The sequence below is a fragment of the Callithrix jacchus genome, chromosome 16, assembly GCF_049354715.1.
Source record: "Callithrix jacchus isolate 240 chromosome 16, calJac240_pri, whole genome shotgun sequence".
NCBI lineage: Eukaryota > Metazoa > Chordata > Mammalia > Primates > Cebidae > Callithrix > Callithrix jacchus.
The window spans coordinates 13,690,502-13,710,592 of NC_133517.1; the positions used below are offsets into that span (position 1 = coordinate 13,690,502).

Genomic DNA, 20,091 nt, shown 5'->3' on the forward strand with positions numbered 1-20,091 from the left:
GTGCATTGACTTTTAAAATGATCATTGGTATGGTTGGATTAATATCTACTGTATTTATTACTGGTTTATTATTTATTATTTGTTCTTTGTTTCTATTTTTATTTTCCACTCTTTGAGCATTTTGCATGATTTTATTTTTTTTTCTCATTTTCTTAGTATATCCTTTACACTTCTTTCTTAACTTTTTAAATGGTTGCCTTAGAGTTTGCAATATACATTTATAACTAATCCAAGCCAGCTTTCCAATAACACTATTACACATTCACAGATAATGTGATTATATTGTAATAGCAAAATTATCCTAATTTCTCCTTCCCATTCCTGGCATTCATATTACTTATATGTAAGCATACATAAATAAATATAAAGAGTATACATAATTAAATACATGTTGCAGTTTCTATTTTCAACAAACCATTGTCTTTTAGGTCAATTAAGAATTTTTTCAAAAATTAAAAAAAAATTTTACTGTCTTTATTCCTTCATCAGCTTTTCCTTTCTTTATGTAAAATGGAATTTCCAACCTATTTTATTTTCCTTCTGTAAAACTTCTTTAAACACTAATTGCACGGCAGTTTTATTGGCAACAAAGTCATTAGATTTTTGTTCATCTGACAGAGTATTTTTCCTTCACTTTTAAAGCATAATTTTACCCACTACAGAATTCTATTTTGGTAGTTTTTTTTTCTCAACAGTTTGTTTGTTTGTTTATTTATTTATTTATTTATAGATGAAGTCTCATTCTGTTGCTCAGACTGTAGTACCGTGGCATGATCTCAGCTTGCTACAACCTCTGCCTCCCAGGTTCAAGTGATTCTCTTGCCTCAGCCTCCTGATTAGCTGGGATTACAGGCATGTGCCACCACAACTGGCTAATTTTTATATTTTTAGTAGAGACAGGGTTTCGTCATCATGACCAGGCTGGTCTTGAACTCCTGGCCTCAAGTAATCCACCCGCCTCAGCCTCCCAAAGTGTTGGGATTACAGGTGTGAGCAACCATGCCCAGGCTGCTCTCAACAGGTTAAACATTTCACTCTACTCTCTTACTTGCATTGTTTCTGAGAAGTTGTGATCTTTGCTTCTCTGTAAATAAGGTATTTTTACCCCCTTGGACTTCCTTTGGAAATTTGTTTTTGTTACATTTTCCTGTACTTCAAAAATTATAATGTCCAAGTTTTTGCTTTTTTTTTTTTTTTCCTGCTTGCTGTCCTTAGTTTCTTGGATCTGTGTATGGTTTGGTGTGTGACAGTAATTTGGGGAGATTCTCAGTTATTGTTGTTTCAAATATTTGTAATGTTCCTTTTTGTCTTTCTTCTACTTCTGGTATCCCCATTAAGTGTATGTCTTTTATAGATGTTCCACACTTCTTGGATATTCTATTTTTTTAGTCTTTTCTCTGTTTGCTTTTCAGTTTTGGAGGTTTGTAGTATTCCATTGTATAGATATAGCACATTTTAAAAGCCTGTTCACCAGTTGAAGGATGTTTGGTGTTTTTACGCTTTTTGGCTGTTATTAATACTGTCACTCCAAAATTGATGTGCAGGTTTTTCTGTTAACATACAGTTACTGAAACACTGTTTCTTCCCACATAGAAAGCTGATGACTGAGACAATGAGTATTGCCAAAGAAGAAGGCTTTAATTGGGTGCTGTGGCTGATGGGAGCTCAGTCTCATATCCCTCTCCCTGACCAACTAAAATTAGGGGTTTATATAGCAGGGAAAAATGTAACAGTGTGTAAAAAAACAGGAGCTAGGGAGGGGCAAGGAAGCAATCATGATGAGGGGTCTTGCATCTCATTGTCTGGATGTGGTGATTGGTGAATTTCAGTTCTTTGATAATTTTCAAGAGCAGAAGGTCATTACATGAGGAAGGAACTCAGATAAATAAAAGTTTCAAACTTAAAGAATGTCTCTGTTTATGTTAAAAAACTATGGGACGTTGGGTTGGTTTCAGTATGTGTGCAGTTCTCTTGGATATATACCTAGTAGTCAAATTGTTAGATCATGTTATCTTTCTTTTTAACTTTTTAAGGAACTGGCATGATTTTTTCTAACGTGGCTGCACTGTTCTGCATTCCCACTAGCAATGTCTGAGGGTTTTCAGTTTCTCTACATTCTTATCAACACAGCCTTTCACCTCCTTGTTTATTATAGCATTCTAAGTGGGTGTGGAATGGTACCTTTTTGGTTTTAATTTGCATTTCTCTAAAGGCTAATGATATTTTCACGTGCTTATTGGCCATTTGTATATGTTCTTTGGAGAAATGTCTATTTAAATTCTTTGTCCATTTTTCAGTTGGCTTAATTGTGTGTGTGTTTTTTTTTTTTTTTTTTTTTTTTTTTGAGACAGATTCTTGGTCCATCACCCCAGGCTGGAGTGCAGTAGCCTGATCATGGCTTACTGCAGCCTCGACCTCCTGGGCTCAACCTGTCCTCCCACATCTGCCTCTCAAGTAATTAGGACTACAGAGAGGCTTACTGCCACCCATGGCTACTTTTTCTTTAATGTTTTTGTAGAGACAAGGGCCTACTATATTGACAAGTTTGTCTTGAACTCCTGGGCTCAAGTGAGCCTCCTGCCTTGGCCTTCCAAAGTGCTGAGATTATAAGCATGAGAGCCACTGTACCTCGCCCTTATTCATGTTTTTATTATTGAGTTGTAAGAGTTCTATATATATTCTGTGTATGTCTTTTTTTTCCAGGTATATGATTTGTAAATACTTTTTTCATCATTAGGTTTATTTTCACCTCCTTAATATTGTCCTTTTTTCCATAAGTTTTTAGTTTTGGTAATTTATATTTATATATTTTTTGGTTGCTGCTGCTTTTTGTGTCACATTTCAGAAACCACTGTTTAAAAAAAAGAAGAAGGTGGATCCCTTCCTTACAACTTATACAAAAATTAACTCCAGATGGATTAAAGATTTAAACATAAGACCTAACACCATAAAAACCCTAGAAGAAAACCTACACAATAGTCATAGGCAAGGACTTCGTGAGTAAAACACTAAAAGCAATGGCAACAAAAGCCAATAGACAAATGAGATCTAATTGAACTTCAGAGCTTCTTCACAGCAAGAAAAACTATCATCAAAATGAACCATCAGCCAACAGAATGGGAAAAAGTTTTTGCAAGCTACCCATCTGACAAAGGACTAATATCCACATCTACAAAGAACTTAAACAAATTTACAAGAAATAAAAAAAACCATCAAAAAGTGGGCAAAGGCTACAAACAGACACTTTCAAAAGAAGACATTTATGTGGCCAACAAACATGAAAAAATGCTCGTCATCACTGGTCATTAGAGAAATACAAATTAAAACCACACTGAGATACCATCTCATGCCAGTTGGGATGATGATCATTAAAAAATCTGGAGATAACAGATGCTGGAGAGGATGTGAAAAAATGGGAACACTTTTACACTGTTGGTGGGAGTGTAAATTAGTTCATCCATTGTGGAAGTTAGTGTGGCGATTCCTCAAGGATCTAGAAATAGAAATAACATTTGACCCGGCAATCCCATTACTGGGTATATATCCAAAGGATTATAAATCATTCTAATATAAAAACTCATGCACACATATGTTTATTGCAGCACTGTTCACAATAGCAAAAACTTGGAACCAAACCAAATGCCCATCAATGATAGACTGGATAAAGAAAATGTGGCACTTATACACCATGGAATACTGTGCAGCCATAAAAAAGGATGAGTTCATGTCCTTTGCAGGGACATGGATGAAGCTGGAAACCATCATTCTCAGCAAATTGACACAGGAGCAGAAAACCAAACACTGCATGTCCTCACTCATAAGTGGTTGTAACAATGAGAACACATGGAGATGGGAACATCACACACTGGGGCCTGTTAGGGGTTGGGGGGGTGGGGGAGGATTGTCGGGGGTGGGGGGATTGGGGAGGGATAGCATTAGGAGAAATACCTAATATATATGACAGGGGGATGGAGGCAGCAAACCACTGTGGCATGTGTATACCTCGTAACAAACTTGCACATTCTGCACATGTACCTCAGAACTTAAAATATTTTTATAAAAAAGGTCATGAAGATTTATACCTGTGTTTTCTTCTAAGACCTTTATAGTTTCAGCTTTTCAATTTAGATGTATCTCCATTTTGAATTAACTTTTTTGTTGGTATATTAGGTAGCTGTCCAGATTTATTACTTTGCATGTGGACATTCAGCTGTTGTAGCACCATGTTTTGAGAAGACTGTTCTTTTACCATTTAAAGGTCATGGGACCCTTGTGAAAAATTAGTTGACTATAGGTATATAGGTTTATTTCTGGATTTTCTATTCATTTCTGTTGGTCTATATGTCTATCCTCATGTCAGTTCCACCTTACCTTAATTAGTATAATTTTATAATAGGTTTTAAAATTGGAAAGTGGGAGACCTATAACTTTGTTTTCTTTTTCAAGGTTGTTTTGGCTCTCCTAGTTCTTTTCTGTCTATATACGAAGTTTAGAATAAGCTTTTCTGTTTCTGTACTCTTATCCCCAGCCTGTGGGTCTCTTGCCTGTCCCTTTCCTGGTGGTGGTGTGTGGGAGGCCAGAGGTGCAGTCCAAATGGAAAGAGGTTACATTCTTGTAGTGATCTAGTGGTAAGCATGGTGGAAGATTTCAAGATGGGACATGGTTAAAAGATATGTTTGTTCTAATTTTATGGTATGAAATTCCCAACATAAATTTAACATGACCAGAAATTTTGAGATTGTCAAATGAAACACCATTAACTACCTTTGAGAGAGTCATTGGAAGTTTGTATTCATATATGTTATAATGCAAGATGCAGCATCATCAGTAATGATTGAACCAGCATTAAATAAATGGCATTAATGAACTGCAGCAGATATATGTTGTCTCAAAACTAACATGTCCTAGGAGCCATGGCATTGTGAGTAATACTAGTATTGTTACCTTTTTCTTGAGTGACAGGAAATTAGCCAGGAAAAGCACATATAACAATGAGGAATTAGAGATGGTGCCTGGACACTGAGGAAAGTTCATGTGCATGATTGAACAATAAATAAATACTTAGACTATCTGTTTTCTACCTAATATTTTAAAACTTCACTAAAAAATCACTCAGGTGTTTATGGGCCCATGATTTTGTAATATACTTTAAAATCAATTTATTTATACATAAGGCCTCACAAAAATTTTTTGCCCAGGGCTTCTCTGTATCTTAAGGGTAGTCCTGCTCAAGTTTATGTTACTAGATACCATAGCAGCTGTTTTTATTGGTGGGTGGGGGTGGAGGGGGTCAGCTTGGCATTCTTTCAACTTAAATGGCTTAATGTAGGTGAGAATAGGGAATTACTTTCAAGAGTAAAGGACAAAATGAGTAAAATCAGTGGAGCTTGCATTGTTCTGGTTTAGATATAAAAGTACTACTTAGAGTGAATCTACATGAGTGAGAGGTCACAATGAGGAAGTAAAGAATTTCCTTAACTAAATCTATGAACTTGTTTTAGTACAACTGCTCAGAGGGTTTTTAAATATTTAATATTTAACATTTTCATTTGAAATTTTATCCAAGAATTAAGACTTGACACAGATTTGTGGGATTCAGTTTTTGGAAGTTTAGAGATTTTGTTTGTAACTTTTTTATAAAAAACAAATTGAAAATGTTCTAGTTTATGCTTTCATGAGATTGCTGCTTGTGTTTATTATATTTCTAGTGAGAATCAATTTACTATGCTCCTACTATTTTTCAATGGAGAACTAATCTAACATGCTCCTATTGAAAACTAATTTACCTTAATGTTTGTGTGATTCTAGCCAGAGAAAAATATTTGAAGGTGAAAATTTATTTACCATTCTTTTAATGTAATTAACCTACATTTTAATAATTTCCACATTTTTCTCACTTAACGAAAGAAGATCAGTAGATGAGAGTGAACTAAGTACTGGGGCTTGTGAAAATTTAAACAATCCACAAGATAAGGATATTCTTTCCATTTTGAGAACTTGTGTAGAGTGAAAAAGGAAAATCACTGTTTTTTATTTAAAACGAAAATTTTAAGTTGAATACATGTTGAGCATAACATAATTGTTTACATTCGTCTATTGCTGCTTTCATTTCTTTCCATGAGTGTCAATGTAGTCTTTCCATAATTGTATTCTAGTTGTGGTTTAATTTTGTGGGGCTTTTCCAGTTTTTCATGCTTATTATTTTTAGTGGCTATTAAAATTTTGTATTATTCCTTCTTTCTTCACCTTCCAAGAGGATAAACAGTTTCTAGCACAAAAGAGGTTATGGGCTTTATCAACGAATGTGTGCTTTCAAGGCATTTTGTCCCATATGTCTGCAAGTTCCCAAGGTGAGGTACAACTATGAGACTTGAAGTTTAAGTTCAGTTTCTGGCTTTTTCTCAGTGTGTACAATAAACAACAATAGGCCAGGTGCAGTGGCTCCTGCCTGTGTATTCCCAGCACTTTGGGAGGCCGAGGTAGGTAGATCACTTAAGGTCAGGAGTTTAAGATGTGCCTGACCAACATGGTGAAACCCCGTCTCTACTAAAAATATAAAAACTATCAGGAAATAGTAGCACCCTGTCCCAGCTACTCAGGTGGTTAAGGTGGGAGAATCGAGAATCACTTGAACCCTGGAGACGGAGGTTGCAGTGAGCCAAGATTGCACCACTGCACTCCAGTCTGGGCAACAGAGTGAGACCTGTCCGGAAAAAAATAAAACAACAACAACAACAAAAACCCACCAGAAATCCTTGGAGTGTCATTGTTATGTAATTAGGCGGAGACCTCTGAAGGCTTATCACCAGAAATACCAAGCACATGTTTAGAGGGCTGGGACTTCAGCTGCCAGAACTCTAGGGAGGTCAATGATGTAATCAATCATATCTGCATAATGAAACTCAAAACTCTGGATACTGCAGCTCAATGGGCTCTTCCTGGTTAGCAAACCCACCAGTGTGTCCAGAAGCTGATGCATCCTGGCTCCACATCATGGAGTCAGGAGAGGGTATGGAAACTATGTGTCTAGGACCTTCCCAGACCTCACCCTATGTCTGTCTTTTATAGTAACGAGTTCCAATTTTAGCGGTTTCCCTGAGTTCTCTGAGTTGTACTGAATTATTAAACCCAAGTGGACTGTGGAGGACCCTCTGTAGCCAGTCAGCTTGGGGAATGCCTGGCTCCTGAGACTGACATCAGAAGTGAGGGCAGCCTTGGGGAGGACTTTCCCTTCACCTGTGGGGTCTGTGCTAACTCAGGTAGTTACTGTCAGAATTGAATTGCAGTACACGCCATTCCATATTCCAATCAAATGTAGACAACTGTTCAAACCATGTTCAAAAAAGGCAGACATTGAGCTGTAACCAATCCAGCTGTTTCTGTACCTCACTTCCATTTTCTATGTATTTCTTTCCTTTTTTTGTCCATAAACATTCTTTCACCATGTGGCTGCACTGAGTCTCTGAGTCTACTCTAGCCTAGGAGGCAGATGAATTCACAAATTATTCATTGCTTGATTAAACTTTTTAAGTTTAATTCAGCTGAAGTTTTTCAACAACTTCTATGTGTCGAGCTAGCATAATTTTGGTTTTAGTTACAGACTGTAGTAATTACCTATCTGAAACATGAACATTTTATTAAAACCATTTAAGCTTAGGAATTTAGAGACTTTTGTTATGTCACAAAGTTCTTTTGCATGTCTTTATAGTAATTTGTACTAAGATAGCTGATTTTAAAAGAGCTTTCTATATTTATCTGTTTAATTTTTATAACTTGGAGCACTCTACCCAGAAGGCTTTGTCACTAAGTATCTTAATATTTCCTTAGTAATTTTCTTTCAATTTTATGGAAAATAGAAATTTTTTTTTTTGAGATGGAGTTTCCCTGTTGTTACCCAGGCTGGAGCGCAATGGCACGATTTGGGCTCACCGCAACCTCCGCCTCCTGGGTTCAAGCAATTCTTCTGCCTTAGCCTCGCAAGTAGCTGGGACCACAGGCACACACCACCATGCCCAGCTAATTTTTGTATTTTTAGTAGAGATGGGGTTTCACCTTGTTGACCAGAGGAAATTCTTTATAGTTTGGATGGATGGAAAGAACCCAGAAGGCAGAGTTTCTCATTTTATCACGTGTTTAGATGTGTGTGCCTGTCCTTTATTTGAAGGAGCTATACAAATGTTAGCACTCAAAACTGGTCCTTACAGTCCCGCATTCTCAACTTTTCTATGAGAGTGCCTGCACCTATGAGAAAAGGTGTTTATATAGTTTTAGTTTATATGATTTCATATGGGACAATAGCAATAAAAATAGATTGGGCCTGGTGAGATTTAAAATACTTTTACATTTTGGAGACACCAGGTAGAGAGAGAAAGGTAATTTTTGTTGTTTTACCCAATTTCATAAGCTAGAAATGGCATTTGTTTTTATAGTTTGCTCTGTCACCCAGGTGGGAGTGCAGTGGTGTGATCTCAACTCCCTGAAATTTCAGCCTTCTAGGTTCAAGTGATCCTCCTACCTCTGCCCTCCAAAAGCTGGGATTACAGGTGCATGCCACTACACCCAGCTAATATTTTGTATTTGTAGTAGAGACAGGGTTTCACCACATTGGCCAGGCTGGTCTCAAACTCCTGGCCTCAAGTTGTCCATCTATCTTGGCATCCCACAGTGCTGGAATTACAGATGTGAGCCACCATGCCTGGCCCAGAATTAAAAATGTTAAAACACAAAAAACATAAGCCCTGCCTAGCTCTGACAATGACAGAAAAAGAACTTCTAGGTAGCTAAACATTTAAGTTATCTAATATTAAGGCATACAACAAACTATATTAAGATAAAGAAAAAATGATTTAGTATTTATGTCTTTGTATACAGGCCTATCCCAGTACCACATGAAAACTTTTTTTTTTTTTGAGACAGGGTCTCACTCTGTCACCCAGGCTGAAGTGCAGTGGTGCCATCTCCACTCACTCCCGGGCTAAAGCAATCCTACCACCTGGCCCCCCAAGTAGCTGGGACTACAGGTACAGGCCAACACACCCGGCTAATTTGGATTTTTTTGTAGCGATATTTTGCCATGTTGGCCACAGGCTGATCCATTTGCTTTGGCCTCCCAAAGTTCTGGGATTACAGGTGTGAACCACCATGCCCAGCCTAGTTTTTCCTTTTAAAAATTTTAAAAAACCACTCTGACTGCATCCTCTCCCTCTTCCCAGAGAAATGATGAGTTACCATCAATGGCAAGTGGCAGTTGTGCCAAAGCAACACCAAAAACTAGCTTCCAATTCAGGAGAGAATGCTGCAACCCCTCGTGGTTTCCAGTGCCCTACAGGTTCAAAGAAACTTCTCTAGTAACAAACTGCAGAAATGATCCCTGCAAGTATAGTCTTAGCAATTTGTTTTGACTGTAAACTTCTCCCAGGTGTGAAAGTGGGGCTTTTGTTAACTAGAATTTGGAGACAGATATCAACACTAATTAATATTTTAAGATTAAGCAGGAGCCAGTATCACGTTTTAGATGACATAGGAGTACAGGAGTCAAAGCCCTGCATCTTAACAGCAAAAGAGTTAATTCACACTATTGATAAAGACCATATTTTTTTTTTTGAGGGAAAAAGAGAAAAAGAAGGAAAAAAAAGAAAAAGAGGGAAAAAGGAATATTACTTCATTCCTAAAATGGGTTTCAATAATGGCCGATCAATATTTTGAGTGTTTAAAGTGGTTAATGCATATTTTATATGTTTATAATGGAGACCTCTATTGTGTTTATTTGTTCTGGCTCTGAGTTCAAGTCCTGGATATCGTTATCAATTTGTTGTCTCATTGAATCTAAATCTCATTATGTGTCTTATGTATCTGGGTGTTAAGATCTCTTATTGTTACATTAATCCTTTTACCCTTGCATCCTTGTTGCTTTGAAATCTATTTTATTAAGTGTGAGAATTGCAACTCCTGCTTTTTATTTATTTATTTTTGCTCTCCATTTGGTTGGTGAGTTTTTTTCCATCCCCTTGTTTTGAGTCTTTGTATATCTTTAGATATATTACGTTAGATTTTGTGGATAATGTATATTTTGTGTGTTTAAAATGGAGAGCTCTATTGAGTTTATTTGTTCTGGATCTTAGTTCCAGTCCCGGATATCGTTATCAATTTTCTGTCTCGTTGAATCTAAATCTCATTATGGCTCTTATGTATCTGGGTGTTAAGATCTCTTATTATTACATTAATCCTTTTACCCTTGCATCCTTGTAGCTTTGAAATCTATTTTGTCAAATGTGAAAATTGCAACTCCTGCTTTTTATTTATTTATTTTTGCTCTCCATTTGGTTGGTACTTTTTTTTTTTTTTTCCCCAACCCTTTATTTTGAGTCTATGTATATCTTTGGATATACCGTTAGATTTTGTCTGTATCTTTTGATTGGGAGATTTGGTCAATTTAAATTTAGGGTTGCTGCCATTTGATATTAACTGGCTATTTTGTCCTTTCGTTGATGAAAATTCTTCTTTATGTTAATGCTCTTTACTTTTTGGTGTATTTTTAGAAAGGGTCATACTGGTTGTTCCTTTCTGTGTATAATGCTTCTTTTAGAAGTTCTTGTAAAGCAGGCCTGGTGGTAATAAAATCTCTGAGTACTTGCTTGTTCCTAAAAGATTTTATTTTTCCTTCAAATGTAAAGCTTAAATTGGCAGGATATGAAATTCTGGGCTGAAAGTTCTGTTGATTAAGTATATTGAATATTGGCCCCCACTCTCTTCTAGCTTGCAGGGTTTCCGTTGAGAGATCTGCTGTAAGCCTAATAGGCTTACCTTTATGGGTAACTTGATCTTTCTCTCTGGCTGCCCTTAATATTTTCTCCTTCATTTCGATCTTGGTGAATCTAACGATTATGTGCCTTGGGGTTGGTCTTCTTGAGGAATATCTTTGTGGTGTTCTCTGTATTGCCTGGGGTTGAATAGTGTCCTGCTTTGCTAAATTAGGAAAATTTTCCTGGATAATGTCCTGGAGAGTATTTTCCAGCTTGAATTCATTCTCTCCATCACATTCAGGTACACCAATCAAGCGTATATTAGGTCTTTTCACATAGTCCCATATTGCTTGGAGACTTTGCTCATTCCTTTTTATCCTTTTTTCTCTATTCTTGTCTTGTCATTTTGTTTCATTAAGTTGGTCTTCCACCTCTGATATCCTTTCTTCTGCTTGATCCATTCAGCTGTTTAAGCTTGTACATATTTCACTAAGTTCTCCTGTTGTATTTTTCAACTCCATAAGTTAATTTGTATTCCTCTCTATATTGTCTATTTTTTTCAACATTTCATCGAACCTTTTTTCCAAGTTCTTAGTTTCTTTACATTGGGTTAGAACAAGTTCCTTTAACTCCCAGAAGTTTCTTATCATCCACCTTTTAAAGCCTACTTCAGATAATGGAACACAGTCCTTTTCCATCAGGTCTTGTTTCATTACTGATGAGTCCTTTTCCATCAGGGCTTGTTCGGTTGCTGACGGGTTCTGATTTTGAGTATACTCGGCCTTCTTAGGCTGTTTTTTTCCCTTCATTGTAGATGACCCGACTTTCTAATTAGGTTTCTGAGTCAACGTCCGACTTATTGATTCCCAGTGCTGGGATCCGAGCAAGCCACTGTGGCAGCCTAAATAGCAGCGATAAGACTGATGGTGCTCTTCTGCCCGGGAATCTCTGGTCTGGCTTCCCTCTTGAGTCTGCAACAAGTGGCTCTGACTTCCCGGAGCTCCAAACTCCGGTCAGTAGGGGAAGCAGTCCCGTTGGCTCTGCATGAAGAGCTGCTGCGCTGAGACACCGGCAAAACCGCTGCGGCGGCCACAAGAGTTGCGCTGGTGACGCGTGGGGCTCCTCCACTGGGAATCGGCTAATCAATGAGTGACGAAAATTCGTCTAAAAGTGTGGCGTCCTCTCATTCTCTGAGCTTTCACTGGGAGCTACAATCCTGAGCTGTTAGTGGTCAGCTATCTTGGATCGATCTCCTGATAAAGACCATTTTTAATGGGCTGGAGGGAGTCTCTCTGCTGATGTCCAATCATTGGCCTGGAGAGGGTGATACTGGAGTTCATGACTCAACTGAAAGATGTAAAAGATTTTACAACCTTGCAGTGGTTTATTTTTATAGTTTTGATAAACCCCTTAGCTATAAGTCTGAGACTTTATTTAGTGTTTGATTTTTGAAGCTGTTTGTCAAAAGATGTTAGGGAGCTCAAAATATTTGATGACAACACAATCACTGGCCATTGTAACATAATAGTTGTTCATTTAACCAGAGTGAAATGAAAACCTTAAAAGCAATATAGAAAGTTACATGAATGTAAGGACCTTAACCCTTTTAAAGTTTAGTTTTGTAATAATTTTTAAAAACTAATTAAAACAACACAGGAATTATCTTAAAATCTTTTTGATTACTCTAGTTACCAGTTTTTTTTAAAAAAGTAATCTTCTTCAATGACTGTTTTTCCTTATAAAAAGGAAGCCTATTTGGATAACCTGACAGTCAAATCTGATTTTAAAAAACTTGAACTAGTCAGATACAGAAAGAGTATGCCCAGTGTAATGAGCAAACAGTGTTATCATAGAGGTCTTGGCTGGGACAATATATGACTCTTAGCCACAGCTTGGGAAGCTGCCTAATTATATTGAACACTTTGGACATATGCTGGTGCTGAAAAACACAATATTCCAAAGTGAAAGCCTCAGAAGCATCAACAGAAATAAAACTTTTTATTTGGCCTTCTCCTGCCCTTGTGTCTCTCAGTTCCATTTTCCCTAGAGGCTGGCCATAGAAATGAGAATCTTTCTTTTCCAGGTGGGCCCTAGAATCCATAACCTATTTTTCAGAGCCAGCCATAAAGCTTCAAAAATATTAATCTAATTTTTCCTCCACATTTCTAAGAACTGGTCATAAAGAAATTATCTGACCTTCCTTGTTGTACTGTAGATTATAGGTGCCCCATAGCTAGAAGGAAGAAAATGCCTACTCAGAAAGGTTAAGAAGAATCCAGACACACAGGTTTTTTGGGGGTATTCCCTCAAAGCCCATTAGAACTACATTATATCCTTTTTTTTTTAAACACACTTCTTACATGGCTGCCCATACTTTGTTGAACATAAGCAATGAAAAATAGATAATTTCTCCTATACACTGGGCCTTTATTTTGAAAACTCTCATATATAAATCCCAAACAAATATGCATGCCCTCTCTTTAATCGATTGGTGTTTTGAAAGTTGAATTTAAGCAAACCTTCAGAGGAATTAAGTTATACTGGAGGAAAACATTGCCTTAAAAAACAAACGAACAACCTTTAAAGATAAAACATTTTATCGTCAGGACATAACAACAGATTTAGAATTAGAAGAAGGAAGAAAACTGCTACTGGAGCCAACAAATGAATGAATCCAAGCTGGAAAATACTCTTCAGGACATCATCCAGGAAAATTTCCCCCACCTAGCAAGACAGGCCAACACTCAAATACAGGAAATACAGAGAACACCACAAAGATATTCTGCAAGAAGAGCAACCCCAAGGCACATAATCGTCAGATTCAACAAGGTTGAAATAAAAAAGAAAATACTAAGAGCAGCCAGAGAGAAAGGTCGGGTCACCCACAAAGGGAAGCCCATCAGACTCACAGCAGATCTCTCGGCAGAAACACTACAAGCCAGAAGAGAGTGGGGGCCAATATTCAACATTCTTAAAGAAAAGAACTTTCAACCCAGAATTTCATATCCAGCCAAACTGAGCTTCAGAAGTGAAGGAAAAATAAAATCCTTTGCGAACAAGCAAGTACTCAGAGATTTTGTCACCACCAGGCCTGCTTTACAAGAGCTCCTAAAAGAGGCACTATACATAGAAAGGAACAACCAGTACCAGCCATTCCAAAATCACACTAAATGCTAGAGAGCATCAACATAATGAAGAATCTACAACAACTAACAGGCAAAACAGCCACTTAGCATCAAAATGGCAGTATCAAATTCACACATAACAATAGTAACCCTAAATATAAATGGACTAAATGCACCAATCAAAAGACACAGACTGGCAAATTGGATAAAAAGCCAAAACCCATCAGTGTGCTGTATCCAGGAAACCCATCTCACATGCAAAGATACACAAAGGCTCAAAATAAAGGGATGGAGGAAGATTTACCAAGCAAATGGAGAGCAAAAAAAAAAAAAAAAAAACAAGAGTTGCAATTCTCATCTCTGATAAAATAGACTTTAAAGCAACAAAGATCAAAAGAGACAAAGAAGGCCATTACATAATGGTAAAAGGATCGATACAACAAGAAGAGCTAACAATCCTAAACATATATAGACCCAATGCAGGAGCACCCAGATACATAAGGCAAGTTCTTAATGACTTACAAAGAGACTTAGACTCCCACACAGTAATAGTGGGAGACTTTAACACTCCACTGTCAATATTAGACAGATCAACCAGACAGAAAATCAACAAGGATATCCAGGGCTTGAACTCAGACCTGGAGCAAGCAAACCTGGTGGACATTTACAGAACTCTCCACCCCAAATCCACAGAATACACATTCTTCTCAGCACCACATCACACCTACTCTAAAATTGACCACATAATTGGAAGTAAAGCACTGCTCAACAAATGCAAAACAACTGAAATCATAACAAACAGCCTCTCAGACCATAGTGCAATCAAGTTAGAACTAAGAATACAGAAACCAACCCAGAACCGCACAGCTTCATGGAAACTGAACAACTGGCTCTTGAATGTTGACTGGGTAAACAATGAAATGAAGACAGAAATAAAGAAGTTCTTCGAAACCAATGAGAACGAAGACACAACATGCCAGAACCTCTGGGACACATTTAAAGCAGTCTCTAGAGGAAAGTATATAGCAATAAGTGCCCATATGAGGAGAATGGAGAGGTCCAAAATTGACACTCTATCGTCAAAATTGAAAGAGCTAGAGGAGCAAGATCAAAAAAACTCAAAACCCAGCAGAAGACAAGAAATTACTAAGATCAGAGCTGAACTGAAGGAGATTGAGACACGAAAAACCCTTCAAAAAATCAATAAATCCAAGAGCTGGTTTTTTGAAAAGATCAACAAAATAGACAGACCACTAGCCAGATTGATTAAAAAGAAAAGAGAGAACAACCAAATAGATGCAATAAAAAATGATAAAGGGAAAATCACCACAGACTCCACAGAAATTCAAACCATCATCAGAGAATATTACAAACAACTCTATGCACATAAACTAGTAAACCTGGAAGAAATGGATAAGTTCCTGGACTCCTGTGTCCTCCCAAGCCTAAACCAGGAGGAAGCTGAAACTATGAATAGACCGATAACAAGGTCAGAAGTCGAGGCAGCAATTAAGAGCCAACCACTCAAAAAAAGCCCAGGTCCAGACGGGTTCACAGCCGAATTCTACCAGACACACAAAGAGGAGCTGGTACCATTCCTTCTAAAACTATTTCAAACAATCCAAAAAGATGGAAGCCTTCCCAAATCATTTTACGAGACCAACATCATCCTGATACCAAAACCCAGCAGAGACCCAACAAGAAAAGGAAACTTCAGGCCAATATCCATGATGAACATAGATGCAAAAATCTTCAATAAAATATTGGCAAGCTGATTGCAACAGCAAATCAAAAAACTTATTCATCATGATCAAGTAGGATTCATCCCGGGGATGCAAGGCTGGTTCAACATATGCAAGTCTATCAACGTAATTCACCACATAAACAGAACCAAAAACAAAAAACACATGATTATCTCAATTGACGCAGAGAAGGCATTTGACAAAATTCAACAGCCCTTTATGCTAAAAACCCTCAATAAACTCGGTATCGATGGAACGTATCTCAAAGTAATAAAAGCTATTTATAACAAACCAACAGCCAATATCATAGTGAATGGGCAAAAACTGGAAGCATTCCCTTTAAAATCTGGCACTAGACAAGGATGCCCTCTCTCACCACTCCTATTCAATATAGTACTGGAAGTTCTAGCCAGAGCAATCAGGCAAGAAAAAGAAATAAAGTGTCTTCAAATAGGAAAGGTGGAAGCCAAATTGTCTCTATTTGCAGACGACATGATAGTATACCTAGAAGACCCCATCGCCTCAGCCCAAAAACTCCTGAAACTGATAAGCAACTTCAGCAAAGTCTCAGGATATAAAATCAATGTGCAAAAATCACAAGCATTCGTCTACACCAATAACAGACTTAAAGAAAGCCAAATCAAGAACGAACTGCCATTCACAATTGCTACAAAAAGAATAAAATACCTTGGAATACAACTCACAAGGAATGTAAGGGACCTCTTCAAGGAGAACTACAAACCACTGCTCAACGAAATCAGAGAGGACACAAACAGATGGAGAAACATTCCATGTTCATGGTTAGGAAGAATTAATATTGTGAAAATGGCTATACTGCCCAAAGTAATTTACAGAATCAACGCTATCCCCATCAAGCTACCATTGACTTTCTTCACAGAACTGGAAAAAATCACCATGAACTTCATATGGAACCAAAAGAGAGCCCGCATAACCAAGTCAATTCTAAGCAAAAAGAACACAGCGGGGGGCATCACACTACCGGATTTCAAACTATACTACAAGGCTACAGTAATCAAAACAGCATGGTACTGGTACCAAAACAGAGATATAGACCAATAGAACACAACAGAGGCACCGGAGGCAACACAACATATCTACAACTATACAATCTTTGATAAACCTAACAAAAACAAGCAATGGGGAAAGGATTCCCTGTTTAACAAATGGTGTTGGGAAAACTGGCTAGCCATGTGCAGAAAGCAGAAACTGGACCCCTTCCTGACACCTTACACTAAAATTAACTTCAGATGGATTAAAGACTTAAACATAAGACCTGGCACCATAAAAACCCTAGAAGGAAATCTAGGCAAAACCATCCAGGACATAGGAGTAGGCAAGGACTTCATGAACAAAACACCAAAAGCATTGGCAACAAAAGCCAAAATAGACAAATGGGACCTAATGAAACTCCACAGCTTCTGCACAGCAAAAGAAACAGTCACTAGAGTGGATCGGCAACCAACCGAATGAGAAAAAATTTTTCCAGTTTACCCATCTGACAAAGGGCTGATATCCAGAATTTACAAAGAACTCAAACAGATTTACAGGAAAAAAACAAACAAGCCCATTCAAAAGTGGGCAAAGGATATGAACAGACACTTTACGAAAGAAGACATACATGAGACCAACAATCATATAAAAAAATGCTCATCGTCACTGGTCATCAGAGAGATGAAAATCAAAACCACACTGTGATACCATCTCACGCCAGTTAGAATGGCGATCATTAAAAAATCTGGAGACAACAGATGCTGGAGAGGATGTGGAGAAAAAGGAACACTTTTACACTGTTGGTGGGTGTGTAAATTAGTTCAACCGTTGTGGAAGACAGTGTGGCAATTCCTCAAGGCCTTAGAAATAGAAATTCCATTTGACCCAGCAATCCCATTACTGGGTATATATCCAAAAGACTATAAATCGTTCTACTATAAGGACACATGTACACGAATGTTCATTGCAGCACTGTTTACAATAGCAAAGACCTGGAATCAACCCAAATGCCCATTGATAATAGACTGGATTGGAAAAATGTGGCACATATACACCATGGAATATTATGCAGCAATCAGAAATGATGAGTTTGTGTCGTCTGTAGGGACATGGATGAATTTGGAGAACATCATCCTCAGCAAACTGACACAAGAACAGAAAATGAAACACCGCATATTCTCACTCATAGGTGGGTGATGAAAAATGAGAACACATGGACACAGAAAGGGGAGTACTAAACACTGGGGTCTATTGGGGGGAAAAGGGGAGGGCCAGTGGGAGGGGGAGGTGGGGAGGGATAGCCTGGAGAGAAATGCCAAATGTGGGTGAAGGGGAGAAGCAAAGCAAAGCACACTGCCATGTGCGTACCTACGCAAGTGTCTTGCATGCTCTGCTAATGTACCCCAAAACCTAAAATCCAATAAAAAATTAAAAGACAAAAAAAAGATATAACTTATATGAAAAGTTCATTACAATTACCTAATTTATTATTATTTAATAGTTTTTTTTTAACTGATGACTCTGGATTGAGCTGTTCTTATTAAATCAACAATATCAAGTGTCTTATTTATCAATAATCACTTGAAGAAAAATCTTTGTTTCGGGTGGGTAGTTTATAACCCTTGTGCCAAACTTTGACATCTTATAGTAGCTAGCAGAGATAAATATAAAACTACTTGACCAGAACATTTAAAAAATGAAGAAAGAAAAAAAAGTTGACTAATACATCTAAACAATAATGTATGCTGACAATTGTAAAGACATTTTGAATTTACTTTTTAACCCATCAGTTTAAAGCCAACTGATTGGTCAAAAGTCTACTTGTCATGTGAACTTGAGAAAGTATTCAGGAATAAGTTTCCAACTCTCTGAAAAAACATTTAACAACTTTTTTTGAAAGCCAAATTAGAACCCTGTCATATTGTTGGTACTCAAACATTATATACATATGTCGTATAAATACTTAGACATATGGACACACAGAAGTAGATCTTTGGGATTCATAAGATTTTTCATTTGCCAGTTTTTCTTCTCCATTTTAGAACATTAGTCTTTTGATTATTTGTTTCCCACTGTAAACAATTATCAATGAGGAAACTCCAAATTTGCATTTTTAAAGGGACAACTCTTAGGTGAAACAAGATGAAGGATTTACATTTTACTCAAGCCAAAAAAAAAAAAAAATGCTCTAAAAGTTCAGTTAACATGGCCAGGGAAAGCAGACACTCTAAATTGTGATTTTCCTAAAGAGTTTTTTTTAAATTGACTTACTGGCTTAATGGTGGAACATTTTAAGGAACAGAGCCAAGGAAGCATGCAGCTTCTAGGGCCTAACATGCAGGCACAGCTGTAAGGCAGAACAGATCTCAAAAAATCAAGGGTTTCACTTTTATATAAAATCCTCAGGACCTGAAAAAAAGAAAAACATTATGGGATCAGACAATGCCACGTTTTTATTATGCATTTCACTACAAATACATTTCCCCTCAGGTTGGTGGCCAGCAAAAGCCAAATAGCACATTCAATTATCAGCTCTTAGCTCATAGCAATCTCACTATTCAGTGGGGGTTTGGGATGTTTCCACACCTTTCAGGTGGCCAAAGGCATACAAATATCTCTTCCAATAACCAGCCCTAAAATTTATATCTCCTACCTAGCTATTACATACACCAAGGTCAAAAAATTTCTCATTGTGCAAAGTCATTTTTGACAACCAAAAACGCCATTAAGATCCAGTAATGAAATTTAAAAGGTGTGCAGTTTAAGATCTGCAAAAAACTTGCCTGTTTACAACTCTTGGGATTTGTTAAACAAAAATAGTGGTTCCTCCTGAAAACAACCCTGGTGGCTTTTCTGTTGTAAGTAATCCCCAGTTATCAGAAGTTATTTTAGATCTGTTATGTGGGCATCAAGGGTGGCAAGAGAAAAAAAGGACAGACAAAAGTAAAGTAGAGACAATTCAGTTGACTGAGAAGAAAAATATTTTCAAAAAACATGATTCAAAGAGAGAAAGGTCTTTTAGATTCAAACACACACACACACACACACACACACACATATTAGAAATATATGAACATATATTCCAAACATACAAATGTATATATATTCATGTTATATATATTTACATCTTTCTAATATATAATTACATTTAAATATAATTACATATAAATATAATTACATATATTATAAATTTGCTTTTAATTAAGTTCTTAATCATAGATACAGCTCTTAAAAAAATCTTTTTAAATATCCTACTACCACATCATAGTTGGGATAAACCGCTGATATTTTAAAAGTAACACAAATACCAAACAAAAAAGAACTAGACATAGGAACCAAACTCAGTTTGCTGTGGTGAACAGTGCAGACAGAATGTTAGCATTGGGTGGCCACTACCGCGCCTTCAGTTTGGCCTTGGCTAGCAAAAGATGACCTTGTTATGTAGACAAAACCTCTTAGGCTTAAATAGAA

General features: G+C 37.2%; 1 long non-coding RNA gene and 1 other non-coding gene across 3 annotated transcripts in view; one reads left to right on the forward strand and one right to left on the reverse strand.

Moving 5' to 3' along the window:
- The window catches only part of LOC118151049 (uncharacterized), a 72,631-nt gene that overhangs the window by 24,548 nt on the left and 27,992 nt on the right, over positions 1 to 20,091 (forward strand). The gene's annotated exons all lie outside the window — the stretch shown is intronic.
- LOC118148741 (small nucleolar RNA U3) lies at positions 9,180 to 9,386 on the reverse strand. Its single transcript, XR_004735647.1, has one exon. It is a non-coding gene; the product is annotated as a small nucleolar RNA U3 (small nucleolar RNA).